This window comes from Vitis riparia, chromosome 2, assembly GCF_004353265.1.
Source record: "Vitis riparia cultivar Riparia Gloire de Montpellier isolate 1030 chromosome 2, EGFV_Vit.rip_1.0, whole genome shotgun sequence".
NCBI classification, from domain to species: domain Eukaryota; kingdom Viridiplantae; phylum Streptophyta; class Magnoliopsida; order Vitales; family Vitaceae; genus Vitis; species Vitis riparia.
This window is the reverse complement of record NC_048432.1, coordinates 5391035-5407206: the sequence shown is the minus strand read 5'-3', so window position 1 is coordinate 5407206 and position 16172 is coordinate 5391035. Positions and strand designations below refer to the sequence as shown.

At 39.3% G+C, this 16172-nt stretch overlaps 1 protein-coding gene across 1 annotated transcript in view; it reads left to right on the top strand.

Moving 5' to 3' along the window:
- Positions 1 to 16172, top strand: part of LOC117933260 (protein ENHANCED DISEASE RESISTANCE 2-like) — an 89022-nt gene that overhangs the window by 36699 nt on the left and 36151 nt on the right. The window lies entirely within an intron of this gene.

Sequence of the window (16172 nt, the reverse complement as noted above, 5' to 3'; positions counted from 1 at the left end):
GGATGTCTAAAGCATACTTCCTTTGGGAAAGGACCACAGCAGAACTAGATTGAGCTATCTCAATTCCTAAGAAATACTTGAGTTTCCCCAAGTCTTTGGTCTGAAAGTGGGTAAAAAGATGTTGCTTTAGTTTCTGAATACCATCCTGATCACTGCCTGTAATGACGATGTCGTCCACATAAACAACCAGATAAATACACTGCCCCAAAGAGTTATGATGATAGAAAACTGAATGGTCTGCTGTACTGCGAAGCATGCCAAACTCTTGAACAACAGAACTAAAACGGCCAAACCATGCTCGAGGAGATTGTTTCAAGCCATATAGAGAACGGCGTAAAATGCACACTAAACCAGACTCCCCCTAAGCAACAAAACCAGAAGGTTGCTCCATATAAACTTCCTCAGCAAGATCACCATGAAGGAAGACATTTTTAATATCCAACTAATAAAGAGGCCAAGAACACATAGCAGCCATGGAGAGAAGCAAGCGGACAGAAGCAATCTTGGCAACAGGGGAGAATGTGTCACCATAATCAGAACCATAAACCTGAGTATAGCCTTTAGCAACTAAGCGGGCCTTAAGGCGATCAACCTGACCATCAGGACCAACCTTAACTGCGTAGACCCAACAACAGCCAACGGTAGATTTACCAGAGGGTAAAACAACAAGATCCTAAGTGCCATTAGAGTGCAGAGCAGCCATTTCATCCACCATTGCCTGTCGGCAGCCTGGATGGGAAAGAGCTTCATGGGTGCTCTTTGGAAGAGAAACAGAGGATATAGCAGAAACAAAAGCAGAATAGGGTGAAGATAATCGATGATAACTCAAAAAATTGTAAATAGGATGAGGATTATGAGTAGAGCGAGTACCTTTCCGAACAGCAATGGGTAAGTCATTAGGAGAAGGCAGAGCCGGGGCAGGTGAAGCCGAAGGGATAGGAAGTGAGTCAGCAGGTGCCTCAGCAAAAAGGAGAGGATCAATGACACGAGGGCGACAATGATAAACCTGAAGTGGTCGAGGAGGCATAACATCAGGTGGGGAGACAATGGGAATAGGCAAGACTTCAGAAACAGGAAGAGACTCAGAAGTGGTGGAAAAGAATGGTGAGTTCTCAAAGAAGGTGACATCAGCGGAGATAAAGTATCGATGAGTCTCAAGGGAATAACAATGATAACCCTTCTGAAGTCTGGAGTATCCCAAGAAGAAACACTTCATGGTTTTGGCGGAAAGCTTGTCCTGTCCAGGAGTGAGAATATAAACAAAGCAAGTACAACCAAAGACACGAGGAGGAAGGAAATAAAGTGGTTGGTCAGGGAAGAGAAGGGAGTGAGGAATTTGATCATGTAAGACAGAGGAAGGCATACGATTAATCAAATAACAAGCAGTAAGAACAGCGTCCTCCCAAAAACGAAAAGGAGCATTACTATGGAGGAGGAGAGTACGAGCTGTCTCAACAAGATGTCGATTCTTGCGTTCAGCTACCCCATTTTGTTGAGGAGTATGAGCACAAGAAGACTGATGAAGAATCCCATGATGAGACATAAACGAAGTAAATGGGGCTGAAAAATATTCCCTGGCATTGTCACTGCGTAACACACGAATAGAAATATTGAACTGGGTTTGGATTTCAGCATAAAATTTCTGGAAAATAGAGAATAACTCAGCTCGATTTTTCATTAAAAATAACCAAGTACATCGAGAATAGTCATCAATGAAAGTGACAAAATACTGAAATCCTAAAGTAGACGCAGTCCGACAAGGACTCCAAACATCAGTGTGGACAAGCTCAAAAGGAGACTTTGCCCGATTATTCAAATGCTTTGGGAACGAGACACGAGTATGTTTCCCAAGCTGACATGACTCACACGGAAGCGACGATAAAGTGGAAAAACGAGGGACCATCTTCTGGAACTTGGAGAGACTAGGGTGGCCCAGACGATTGTGAATGAGGAGAGGAGCATCAGTGGAAATGCAAACTGCAGGAGATGAATCTGAGGTGAGGTGATAGAGGCCTTGAGACTTACGTCCTATGCCAATCGTCTTCCTCGTACTCCGATCCTGCAAGGCCACAAATTTATCAGAAAAGGTAATAGAGCAATTAAGAGTACAAGTGATTTTGCTGATGGAAATAAGATTAAAAGGACATTCAGGAGTATAAAGGACAGAAGTGAGAGGTAGAGAAGGCAGAGGAAGGGCCAAACCAATACCTTTAGCCACAATTTGAGAACCATTAGCTAAGGTAACAGTAGGTAAAGCAGAAGTAGTAGTAATAGAGGAGAAAAGATCCTTATTACCAGATAAGTGATCAGAAGCTCCAGAATCTAGAATCCAGGGTCCAAGAGAAGATGTGTGGGTAAGGCAGGCAGAGGCATTACCAGGCTGGGCAACAGAGGCAACAGAAGCCTGAGATGCGGAAGAGCTCGAAGGCTGAGGCAGCGGAGAATCAGAGGACTGGGCCACATGGGCAGTGCGAGGAGGTCGTCCATGTAACTGATAGCAACGATCGCGAGTGTGGCCAAGTTTATTGCAATAGGTGCAATGAGGACGTTGACCTCTACCTCGGGTACCACTGCGGCCTCCTCGAGAGCTAGTTTGAGAAACTAACACAGAAGAATCTGAAGTGCTATCAAATGGCAAAGTCTGAGTGGAGGAGATACGGAGGAGGCGAGCAAACACATCATCCAAGGACGGAACTGATGAACTACCAAGAATCTGATCGCGGACAGGCTCAAGATCCGGACGGAGGCCAATAAGAGTAAGAACCATGAAGAACTTGTCAAACTGTGTTTGTTGAGCCCCAACATCAGAAGTAAGAGGCATCACAGTCAAGAACTCCTCCTTAAGAGAGGCAATCTGGCCAATATAAGTAGATAGATCCAAGTCCTGTTGGCTGATATGGACAATAGCAGAAGCCACCCTTATAAAGACGTTGGATATCATTCGTATATAATCCTTTGGCCTGAGTCCAAAATTTAAAACAAGTTTTGTAGGCCTGAAAATGAAAAAGAATCTTGGGATCAACCGATTGCCATAATACACTACATAACTGTGCATCTATCTTCCTCCACTGTACGCGATCAACCTCAAGGATATCTGCCTCCTGTGTAATCAAGTGATCCTCATATCCTTGACCCATAAACCAAAGTTCAACAGAGGCAGACCAGGAAAGATAATTGTCACTGCCAACCAATTTCTCCGAAGTAATCATAGGAGATCCAGATATAACAGAGGAAAAAATGGAAGTTTTAGTAGCCATATCCACTTATCTGGAGAATGAAGTATGTTTGGATCGAAGAGAGGCCTAATACGGCTTCAGATTGCGGCGTGGCACCACCGAAAAAGGGAGACGGTCTCAGATCAAGGCGTGGTACCACCAGAAAGGTAGAAGAACACTTCCCAAGGCACGTGCAGGGATTGGAGTGGAGAAAAAGTAGTCGGAGCTTCGCCGGAAAGACTGTTTGGAGGGTCGACGGAGACAAAAAATCTCCAAAAGAGGTACGTGCAGGGCTCGGATGGGAGAACCAGGGAGGTAGGGAGGCTGGTCGGCGTCAGGCGAAGCTGGAGGAGGAGGCGCGTCGCCGGAAAAGGCCTCACACGCCCTCACGCGCCGGCGCGTGAGATGCAGCCGCCGACCGGAAAATTGCGCGTGGCCGGCGCGTGGATGCTCTTTTGGTGTTGGTGCCTTCACAAAAGTTGGAGATCTCCTCTAGGCGCTCCTTCTGGTATGGTCAGTGTCGGAAAAATACGTCGCCGGAAAAGTTCGCCGGCGGTGAGTGGTTTCCGTCGACGATCCAACTGACCGGAAAGTATTGGGAGATGGGGAAGGTGATCGGAATGAAACACGGTCACCGAAAGGTTTCCCGGAGTTGATAACACGGGAAACGGGAAAGAATTAAGTTTTCTTCCTTGGCTCTGATACCATGTTGAGAGAGAGAGAAAGAAGAAAGACCTTAATTCTCATTCATGTAATATCTACTTACAATTGAGAAATATATATATATATACAAGGCTAGGAGTCCTAACTACCATACATGTGTCCTATATTAACAAGGAAATGTTATACACTATAAATACATTATATTCAACAATTATTAAAGGAAGAGGTTCATTGGAGACAAAAATCTAGGGTCAAGTGGATTAAAGAAGGGGATTGCAATTCTAAGTTTTTTCACAGAATGGCCAATGGAAGGCGAAGCAAGAAGTTCATTAAGTCTCTGATTTATGAGAGGGGGGTGACTCTAAGCAACATTGAGGTTATCTTTGAGGAGATTGTAAATTTCTTTGGGAAACTCTATTCCAAACCCGAAGGTGCTTCTTGGAAGGTTGAAGGAGTAGATTGGGTCCCTATTCAAGGTGAGAGTGCGGTTTAGCTGGACATGCCTTTTTCTGAAGAGGAGGTACGAATGGCAGTTTTCCATTTGAATAAGGAGAAGGCCCCCGGTCCCGATGGTTTTATTATTGTAGTATATCAAGAGTGTTGGGATCTAATCAAAGAGGATCTTATGAGAGTGTTTCTTGAGTTCCACACCAATGGGATAATAAATCGAAGTACAAATGCAACCTTCATTGCTTTGGTGCCTAAGAAAAGCCAAACTTTTAAAATCTCTGATTATAGACCTATTAGCTTGGTTACAAGTTTATATAAGATAATTGCTAAGGTCTTATCAGGACGTTTACGCAAAGTCCTCCATGAAACAGTCTCTGGCTCTCAAGGAGCCTTTGTTGAAGGGAGACACATTTTGGATGCTGTGTTGATAGCCAATGAAGTGGTTGATGAGAAAAGAAGGTCAAGGGAGGAAGGGGTAGTCTTCAAAATCGATTTTGAGAAGGCCTACGATCATGTGGATTGGGGCTTTTTAGATCATGTGTTAGAAAGGAAGGGGCTTAGTCCGAAATGGACATCTTGGATGAGGGGATGTTTGTCTTCATCAAGTTTTGCAATCCTAGTTAATGGGAATGCAAAGGGTTCGGTTAAGGCCTCTAAAGGTTTGAGACAAGAAGACCCCCTTTCTCCTTTCCTTTTTACTTTAGTAGCAGATGTTCTAAGTAGGTTGATGACCAGAGCAGAGGAAATTGGGCTAACTGAGGGTTTCTTTGTGGGGAGGGATAGGAAACATTGCTCTCTTAGGGAAATGGCTTTGGAGGTTCCCTAGCGAAAGAAATGGTCTTTGGTATAATTATTGTGAGTTTCAGAAAAATTGGGGGGCTCTAGGCTAACTTCAAACATGAGGGACTTTGATAGTTTTATTAGAGAATGTGAATTGCTTGATCCACCTCTTCGGAATGCATCATTCACTTGGTCAAATTTGCAAGAGTCTCCCGTGTGTAAGAGATTGAATTGTTTTCTTTACTCAAATGAGTGGGGGCAGCTCTTTCCCCAAGGCCTTCAAGAAGCCCTTATTAGAAGGACCTCGGATCATTGGCCAATTGCTTTGGATACCAACCCGTTCAAGTGGGGCCCAACACCTTTTAGGTTTGAGAATATGTGGCTGCAACATCTTAGATTCAAGGAGAACTTTAGAAATTGGTGGAGGGGTTTTCAAGGAAACGGATGGGAAGGCCACAAGTTCACGAGGAGATTATAATCTGTTAAAGCTAAATTGAAGGAGTGGAATAAGTTTTCTTTTGGAGAGTTTAATGGAAAAAAAAAAAAAAGTATCCTCAATGATTTAGCTAACTTTGATGCCATTGAGCAGGAAGGGGGTCTCACCTCTGAATTGTTAGATCAAAGAGCCTTAAGAAAAGGGGAGCTAAAGGAATTAATTTTGAGGGAGGAAATCCATTGGCGACAAAAAGATAGGGTGACATGGGTTAAGGAAGGGGATTGCAACTCTTAAGTTTTTTCATAAAGTGGCTAATGGCAGGCGAAATAGGAAATATATCAAGGAGTTGGAAAATGAAAGGGGCTTAGTGTTGAATAATGCCGAGAGAATCATAGAGGAGATCTTAATTTACTTTGAAAAACTCTACGCAAGTCCTATAGGAGAGTCTTGGAGTATTGAAGGATTAGATTGGTCCCCTATTTCGGAAGAGAGCGGGATAAGGTTGGATTCTCCTTTCACTGAAGAAGAGATTTCTAAGGCCATTTTTCAGTTGGATAGGGACAAGGCTCCGGGGCCTGATGGCTTTACTATTGTAGTATTCCAAGATTGTTGGGATGTGATTAAGGAGGAACTAGTGAGAGTGTTCGCAGAATTTCATAGGAGCGGAGTTATCAATCAAAGCACTAATGCCTCTTTCATTGTTCTACTGCCCAAAAAGAGTATGACAAAGAAAATCTTAGATTTTAGACCCATTAGTTTGATCACTAGTCTCTACAAGATAATAGCCAAAGTGCTCTTAGGGCGTCTAAGAGGGGTTCTACATGAAACCATCCATTCTACTCAAGGCGCTTTTGTTCAAGGGAGACAAATATTGGATGCGATTCTCATAGCGAATGAGATAGTGTATGAGAGAAGATGATCAGGGGAGGAAGGTGTCGTATTCGAAATTGACTTTGAAAAGGCTTACGATCATGTAAGGTGAGATTTTTTGGATCAAGTGTTGGAGAAGAAGGGGTTCAGCCCTAGATGGAGGAAACGGATGAGTGGATGCTTGTCCTCGGTATCTTATGCAGTATCAGTGAATGGTAGCGCTAAAGGTTGGGTTAAGGCATCAAGAGGATTAAGACAAGGTGACCTTTTATCCCCTTTTTTGTTTACTTTAGTAGCAAATGTACTGAGTAGGATGCTTTTGAGAGTAGAGGAGAGAAATATGTTGGAGGGTTTCAAGGTGGGTAGAAACAGAACTAGGGTATCTCATTTGCAATTTGCCGATGATACCATCTTCTTTTCTAACACTAGGGAGGAAGATTTGCAGACTCTCAAGAGTCTTTTGTTAGCGTTTGGGCATATTTCTGGGCTTAAGGTCAACCTTAACAAGAGTAATATTTATGGTATCAATTTGGATTAAGCTCATCTTTCAAGATTGGCTGAGATGCTTGACTACAAGGCTTCTGGCTGGCCTATTCTCTATTTGGGTCATCCTTTGGGTGGGAACCCCAGGGCGGGTGGATTTTGGGATCCAGTGATTGAGAGAATTTCAAGAAGATTAGATGGATGACAAAAGGCATATTTATCTTTCGGGGGGAGGATAACTCTTATCCAATCTTGCCTTACCCATATGCCCTGTTACTTTCTTTCTTTATTTAAGTTACTTGCTTCAATCGTTGTAAAAATCGAGAGGTTGCAAAGGGATTTTTTATGGTCAGGGATTGGGGAAGGCAAAAGAGATCATTTAGTGAGATGGGATGTTGTGTGTAAACCGAAGGAAATAGGGGGTTTGGGTTTTGGGAATATTTCTCTAAGGAATCTTGCTCTTTTAGGGAAATGGCTGTGGAGGTACCCTAGAGAGGGTTCAGCTTTATGGCATCAGGTCATACTAAGAATTTATGGTTCACACTCCAATGGTTGGGATGCTAACACTTTAGTTAGATGGTCACATCGTTGTCCTTGGAAGGCTATTGCACAAGTCTTTCAGGAGTTTTCCTCGTTTACTCGGTTTGTGGTAGGAAATGGGGAAAGAATTCGATTCTGGGAAGATTTGTGGTGGGGGGACCAACCTTTGGGAACCCAATATCCAAGACTATTTAGAGTAGTCTTGGATAAAAACATACCTATTTCTTCAGTTCTCGGTCCTACTCGTCCTTTCTCTTGGAATTTAAATTTTCGTCGTAACCTATCAGATTTTGAGATAGAGGACTTAGAAGGCCTCATGCGGTCTCTCGATGGATTGCATTTATCTTCTTTAGTTCCAAATGCCAGATTTTGGCCATTATCTTCTTTAGGGCTTTTTTCAGTTAAATTCTTCTTTTTAGCATTATCTCAATTTTCTGGATCTCCTCAGGTTTTCTCTTCTAAGTTCGTTTGGAATTCTCAAGTTCCTTTCAAAGTGAAGTCCTTTGTCTGGTTAGTGGCACACAAGAAGGTGAATACTAATGAAATGCTACAAGTGAGAAGACCCTACAAAGCCCTTAGTCTTGATATTTTTATTCTGTCCATGAAGCATGGGGAATCAGCAGATCATATTTTTCTTCATTCATCCTTGACGATTGGGTTGTGGCACAAGTTATTTCAATTAGCTAAGATGGATTGGGTTCCCCCGAGGAGCATCTTTGACATGATGTCCATCAAATTTAATGGTTTTGGTTCTTCTAAGAGGGGGATAGCCTTGTGGCAAGCTGCAAGCATCACTCTTATTCAGGTTGTGTGGTGGGAAAGAAATGCGAGGATTTTTGAAGATAAAGTAAAGAATTCAGAGTATCTTTGGGACTCTATTGTTTTCCTTGCTTCTCTTTGGGCTTTTTGTTCCAAAGTTTTTATAGGGACTCCCCTTAATGTGATACAACTTGATTGGATAGCGGTGTGTACTCCATAAGGAATGGTCCTTTTAGAGTGTTCGCTTGTTTTTCAATGTAATTTACTGTAGTTTAGCTTTCTTTGGAGGGAGGATTCCTCATCCTTCTTTTTGTACTTATTTTTATCTATCAATAATTCTATGTGTCGTTTCCAATCAAAAAGGTTATTGTGAGTATTTATGGGAGACATCCTAATGGATGGGACGCCAACATGGTAGTTAGATGGTCACATAGATGTCCTTGGAAGGCTATTGCTTAATTTTTCCAGGATTTCTCTCCTTTTGTCCGCCTAGTAGTGGGGAATGGGGAGAGAATTTGTTTTTGGGAAGATCATTGGTGGGGTAACCAATCTTTGTTCTCTCAATTTGCTGGTCTTTATAGAGTTATTTTTGTGAAAAACCTCACTGTCTCATCTCCTTGGCAATTCCTTTCCACTGTTTTGGAATTTTAATTTTCGCCGCAATCTCACTGATTTAGAAATTGATCTCCTTCAGAGTTTAATGTCTTCCCTTAGTTCAGTGCTTTTCTTTCCTTCTTTGGCAGATTCAAGAGAGTGGTCTTTGTCATCATCAGGCTTGTTTTCAGTGAAATTTTTTTTCTTGGCCTTGTCAAAAGTCTCAAATCTTATCTTGTTCCTTCCGGCTCATCATCAGGCTTGTTTTCAGTGAATTTTTTTTTCTCGGCCTTGTCAAAAGTCTCAAATCCTATCTTGTTCCTTCCGGCCAAGTTCTTGTGGAGTTCAAAAGCCTCCTCAAAGGTTAAGGCCCTTGCTTGGTTAGTAGCACATGGGAAGGTAAACACCAATGACAAGTTGCAATTGAGAAGACCCTACAAATCCCTCTGTCCCCAATGGTGCATTCTTTGCAAAGAAAATGAAGAATCGATAGACCACCTTTTTCTTCATTACCCTGTTACCATTGGACTTTGGCACAAGTTGTTTAATCTAGCAGGGTTGGCTTGGGTTCCTTCAAGGAGTATTGAGTACATGTTGGTTATTGCTTTTAAAGGCTTGGGGAACTCTTTAAGAGGCAAGACACTTTGGCAAATTGCTTGCCTTACTTTGTTATGGATGGTATGGCAAGAGAGAAACAATAGGATCTTTGAGGATAAGGGGAGAACGGAAGAGATGTTATGGGACTTGATTCTGTTCTTTTCCTCTCTTTGGGCCTCATGTACTGTAGCTTTTAGAGGAGTTCCTCTAAGTGTTTACAACTCAATTGGATTGCGGTGTGCGCTTCAAAAGGTTGAGAGTGTTGGGTTTTTACTGTGTTTTTAGTTTTCTTTAGTTGGGTGTTTTCTCTTTTGTTCAGCTTTTATTTTATGGGAAGGACGTCTCATCCTTCTTTTGGTTTTCTTCTCTTTCCCTTGTATCTTTTCCTCTATTAATATACTTTTCTTCGTTTCTGATAAAAAAAAAATATATATTTTTAGCTTTACCATGCCCTTGGGCATTTAATGGTTCAAAATTATGAATTTTGATTAAGGAAATTTTTTTATTTTCAACAGTGTATGAAAATTTACAATAGTTGGGAATCAAGAAGGATAATTTGAAACTTATATAGAAGCTTTTTTTGCTTATGGGATTGTTTGTTGGGTTCACACTGATGCTACCACTTTTAGTTCTTTGATCCCTAATATTAGAAGATCTATTCTTCTCAGTGATTGTCAACCAATAAACTTTGTAGGAAGTTCATGCAAAGCGATCACCAGAGCTTTGTTAACAATAAATAAATAAACGAGCTCTTTGAAGTTTGTTGTGATATGATATGTTATTCACTGAGGGGGCTTTTGTGAAGGTGGACAATCATATATTCAAATTTATGAGGACAGTGTTGGACATTGTGGGAAGCCGGATAATGGGGATTGGTTGTGAAATTGGAGTTTCTTAGATTATGTGAGACAGATTTTGGGGTCCTGTGATGGAAGTTAATAAGGGGTTGAATGCTCTTTTGGGGCTTCAATAGGTTGGTTCAATGTTATGAGCTAACAAATGTCTCAAGTAGATCTACATCCATAGTGGAATAGAAAATCTCTTTCTAGGTTCCCATTTAAAAGAAATTGGCAGTCTCCTATATGCATTTATGGTTTGCTAATGAAGTGATCATTTTCATCTGAATGTGGAAAGCATAAAAATTTTGAATTTTACTGCCTTTTGTTTTGAGATAGTTTCTGGCTTTAAAATTTAAGAGCATTACTTTGTCATCATCTGAAGAACTATGTTATGTGGACACTTCAAAATACACAGGTCTGATGACACATGATTAGGATTTAAGGGTGTGGATATGGTTTGTTCTCTCTCTTCCACATCCATATTCCCAATGTGAGTGAATGTCTAACAAGAGGAACAGAGTATTGATGGAGACAAGTGACAGCCACCTTTAAAAGTTTATCAGACAAGCAAAGGAGTGGGCTCCAAGGCTCAAACTTTAATTTGGCACTCTCTTGATGATAATGGGCTTAGTTGGGATCTTATATAAGTCAATATAGGTTTAGCCTAGAAAGTACTTTCAGATATTAAGTTATGGGCCTAGTCAATGGTTGTAAGTTACCATTTTCAGTCATTATTATTGTCATTTTTCAATAGTCTTTAATGTGGTTAGTAGTCAGTCCAAGTTTGTCATTTTCAAGTTGCATTATTATTGTGTCTAGTTCCAAGGAGTTATAAGTCTCTAGAAAAGTCTTATATAGTAGTTGATTAGTTTTTTGAGAGGAATCAATGAATGAATGAATTTTTAACAACCACTTTTTTCCTTTGTGTGATGCAAAGAGTACTTGGGTGTGAAGCCTAAGGTTTCTAGGAGTGATTCCTAAGGTCCTTTCAATTGTACTCTCCTTGCATTTTACTTTCTGTACTGCATCACTAAAATTCTAGTTTTCTAGAAGTTCCTTTACTTCCTTGATTCCTTCCTTTCAATTATGGTACTTCAAATGAATCAAGTACTAGGGTGCAATAGGCCATTGTACAAGTACTAGTTTTCAGCTGAAGGTAGGCATGTAGAAAATTACATTGATAATGCGACTATGTTTCCAAGTCCTAAGGTTTGGATGTTAGAGAAGACTCTATTTTACACCTAATCCACATACTTGCATGCAAAAATTGCAAGGTATTGGAGCAAAATTGACAGTGTGGAATAAGATCACTTTTAGAGATATAAGAGAGAGGAAGGATTCCATCATTAAGGATATTGCCATGGTATAGATTCTCTTGAGCCATCCTTAAGGGCTATGAAGAAAGTAGAGTTGGAAGAAATGTTGTTAAGGACAAAGAGGCATTGGAGGCAAAAAATCTAGAGTAAAGAGGGCCAAGGAGGAGGATTTAATTCTAGATATTTTCAAAGAATTATTAATGGAAGAAGGAAAAGGTAGTTCATTAAATCTTTAGTGAGTGAGAATGGAACCTTGTTAGATGACCAAGTTAGCATTTTAAAGGAAATCTTGATATTCTTTGATGAAATATATAGCAAATCTAATGAAGTTTTGTGGAGAGTAGAAGGATTAGAGTGGGCCCCTATCCACTTTTTTCATTTCTTTTTTACTATTTTAGCATATCTTTTGAGTAGATTGATGTTCAGATAGGAGTTTGGTATTTTTTAGGGCTTCTTAGTGGGTAGAAGTAGGACAGTGATGCTTCATTAATGGTTTGTTGATGACACCATACACTTTTGAATAGCTAGTTTAAATGATCACAAGGCCTTAACTAATATTGTTGGTATTCGAGCACATTTCAGGTTTGAAGATAAATCAAGACAATGAGGAAATAGGGTTGCTTTTGAAAATGAGGATCTATCGGTCCAAAGGATGAAATATTCTCTTGTTAGCTATTTGTGGTCTTGGTCCAAATGTTGCATAGTTGAAGGGGCTAATTCTTTAATCAACTTTTTTGAGTGGGTGGGCTATAGGTGACAAGGGAGGGGTTAGTTTTTTGTTTCCCTCTTCCTTTTGTTTTTAGTCTATAGGCGCCCATTTGTATACCTCCTGTATGCTTTGGGTTTGCAGTTGGACGCCCTGTTCTTTTAATATACTCTACTGTGACTTTGCTTATAAAAGAAAAAAAAAGATAAATCTAGACAATGGTATCTTGTTGGGTATCGATGTGAGTTTAGACCTAGCTTTGAACTGGCCTCTTTAGAATGTATGGTTTTGATTAACCTATATCTTTTTCGGGTCTTCCTTTGGGGTGAACCTTAGAGCCATATCTTTTTGGGATTTAGTTTTGGATAGGAGTTGCCGATGGTTAGATGGTTTGAAAAAGGCCTACTTCTCTCCATGTGGAAGAATAACTCTAGTGTAGTCTTGCTTTTCCCATGTCCCCCTCATTATTATTATTATTATTTTATTCTTAAACCTCCAATTTAGGTGGGTTATACAATTGAGAGATTACAAAGGAACTTTCTGTATTTAGGTGTTGGGGAGCGCAAGAGAGATCATTTTAGGGATCAATGTCTAAGCTAAAGGGAGAAGGGGCCTTGGAGATTAGAAGAATGACTTTGAGGAATAGAGTATTTTCAGGGAAGTGGTTGTGGAGGTTTCTTAAGGAAAGCACTACTTTATGATACAACATTTTTTGAAATTTACGGGCCACATTCTTACTGGTGCGATGCTAATGTTGTTGTTACGTGATCTCATCAATGTCCTTGGAAGGTCATTGCACAAGTGTTCTTTGGTTTTTGTCATTTTACTCAGTGTTTAGTGGATAATGGTACAAAATTCACTTTTGGGAGGATATTTGGTGGAGTGCCCTTTTGCGTTTGGCTCCCAAACCTCTATAGAGTAGTAAGGGCAAGAAATTCATGTAGTTCTTCAATTTCCATTCCATTCTCCTCTTCATTATGGAATTTTAATTGTTTGCACAATGTTACTGATGATTAAATGAAGGAACTCTATAATGTTGGCTTTAGTCCATGTGTATTTATTGCTCACATTCTTCGATATAAGAGTTTGATCTTTGACATCCTATGGTCTATTTAGTCTTAGTCAGCTTATTCTTTAGAGCCCTCTTTGTTTCCACCAATTTAAGATCCTTTCTCTTGGAAAATTTCTTCTAGAAATCTAAATCTCTATCAAAAGTCAAGGCCTTTGCATGGCTTGTGGCAAGTAGGTAGATTAATATCCTTGATTTGCTGCAGATAAGGGGATCTTTCAAAGCCTTTACCCTGGAATGGTGTGCCCTTTTTTTCATATATATATATATATATTTATGTATTTTCCATTAGCATTAACATTATTGCGGAAGTTGTTTGGACTATAAGATTGGTTGGGTTCCACCTAGGAGTGTGGTGGAGATGCCAATAATTTCCTAAAGGTTTTGGATGTCTTCCTAAAGGAAACTCATGGTATATTGTTAGTTTCACATTAATTTGGAATATATAGCTGGAGAGGAATGCAAAGATTTGAAGGATAGATGAAGAATTTTAGAGGCATTGTAGAATTCAATCTATTTCTTCTCTTCCATTCGGCATCAATTAGTACATCATTTCTGGGCACTCTTTTGAGTGTTATATTGATACATTGGACATAATATGTAGTTTAACTAGGTTGGCTAAGAAGATACTCTCTAAATGGACTCCCCCAGTAAGTTGTGTCAAATTGAATTTTGATGGTTGCTCATTAGGAAATTCATAACAATTAGGAGTTGGAGGAATGCCTATGGATCATCATGTAACACTAACGAGAATATTTTCTAAACATATTAGAATAGGTCTAGAAATTGTGGTGGAGATTCTAACCTTGCTGAGAAGTTGGTCAAAGTGGAGGGTCTTTCCAACCTAATGCTGGAGTGAGATTTTGCAGTAGTCCTTGGTTGAGTAAGAAAGAAAGAGGCTAATGGATATTTGACGGGTGGCTTCATTAAACTTTTTATTTTGCTTGAAGGATGGGATGCTTCTATTATTGGATTCCTCATTCATCTATATATTAACAAAGCAGGGAGCCAAACTTCTGTTCTCTTCTATAGGGGGTATTTTGGAATATGTTAGCAAAACATTGAGCCAAACATTTGATCTCCTTTGTAGGGGTTTCTCTACCTCTCTGAATATTGATTTTGTAATTGTATCCACTTTTCAATGTGCAATGACCTATGGTTTCTAGAGTAGATAGTTTTTTTTTTCCCCTACTTTTGATTAGAGTAGTGGTTGTTTTTATAGAGGAAGGATTTACCATACTTCTTTGTACTTATTTCATAGTAATGAAGTGTTTTCTTCTGATTAGAAAAAAAAAAAAAAAGACATACTTGAACCATGCTAGATAACCTACAGTACATGAAACAATACAATGATCTATTAGGACTCTAATTCTTTTCCTAGAACTTCTAAGTCTTTCAAAAAGTGGAATAAAAATATAAAATGGAAACTTTCCTAAATAGAAAGTTTAAATATGTTGGAACTCCATATGATAAACTTCCACAAAAGTATAACTTTTCAATTCTAAATAAGACTCAAATAGGAAAAAGGAGTAAGTTCAGAAAGTAGGAAGTTCAAAGTGTACAAGTTTCTTAAAACAAAAATAACAAGAAGACTTGCCAAGCTCTAAATAAGACTAAAAAAACCAACTACTACTAATTATGACACCAAAGAATTAAAATGTGTGAAATTATACAAATGCCCTTGGACAAATCAATTTAGGATTTCTTTGCTTCTTTTCTTCCTTTGCTAGGAGACCTTGAAAGTTTAGTCTCATCACCAAGGCTATATGTTTTTGTTTTGTATTTTTTTGGATCTTCCTTTTTGTTTTTTTCTTCTGAGGTAACTATATTACATCCAACTATATTACATCCAATTATCTTATCTTGATGTTGGTAGATGATTGTCATTTCCTGTATTTACCTACTTTTAATTTGTCTCAATAGTGAGGAAGTAGTGGAAAGAATCTTTTCAATTTTCTGATATAGGTTTATTTTTCTGATTCCTTTCCATGATCCTCCTATGTGGGTGCTCAAGTGTGGTGGCACCTTCTCTTTCTCTTTTTCCATTTCTCGTGACTTGTTGATCTCCTAACCAACAGCCCTGTAGAGTTTATCTGCAAAATGGAAGTCCCTCATAAAGCTTAAGCTTTTGCATGGGCTATAGCTTTATAAAGTTTGACCATATTGTATATCTATTGTTACAGCTCAAGAAGTTACAAATTTGTGGGGTGAGCTTTAGGTCCCATACTCTTCTCATGTCATAGTTGTTGCTCTCTGTCACTGTGTGGGAGGTTAATAACCGATCCTCAATCATTTGACAGTCTATTTGTAGGAATCGGTATTTGAATAACACTTTTTTCTGATATTATCTAATGCTGAAATAGATGTCTCATTTTGTTTTTGAAAAATAAGCTTTCATGTGAAAGGGTCATGAAGATGGAAAGTGCATCCTTTTATTGGCATTGTATCATGATATATCATAGTCGGATTCTTATCCTTAAAAATATAGCTGTCCTTAAGATGACATGGCAGTTAGAGCCTGTTAGTATGTCCAGAACTTTAAACTCCTATCCAATATTTTAGCTGGAATGCATGTAATATTTTGTTCATGCCCATCTCTAGAACACCCACTATTTGGAAGTCAATAAAATTAAAATGGTTAGTAGTACTATTATTTTGTTCAATTTAAGAACTGTATTACATGTAGTACTTTTATTAGTGTTTGAAATATATGATATGTCAATGGTGATTCATACCTGATATGCCACTTTCTCCAATATATTTTAGACACATTGCAGTTAGTGCCTTTACTCTGTCCATGACTCCATGTCATATGACTTTCCACCTCAAAAAAATCAAGCCATAGTAAGGAAGAG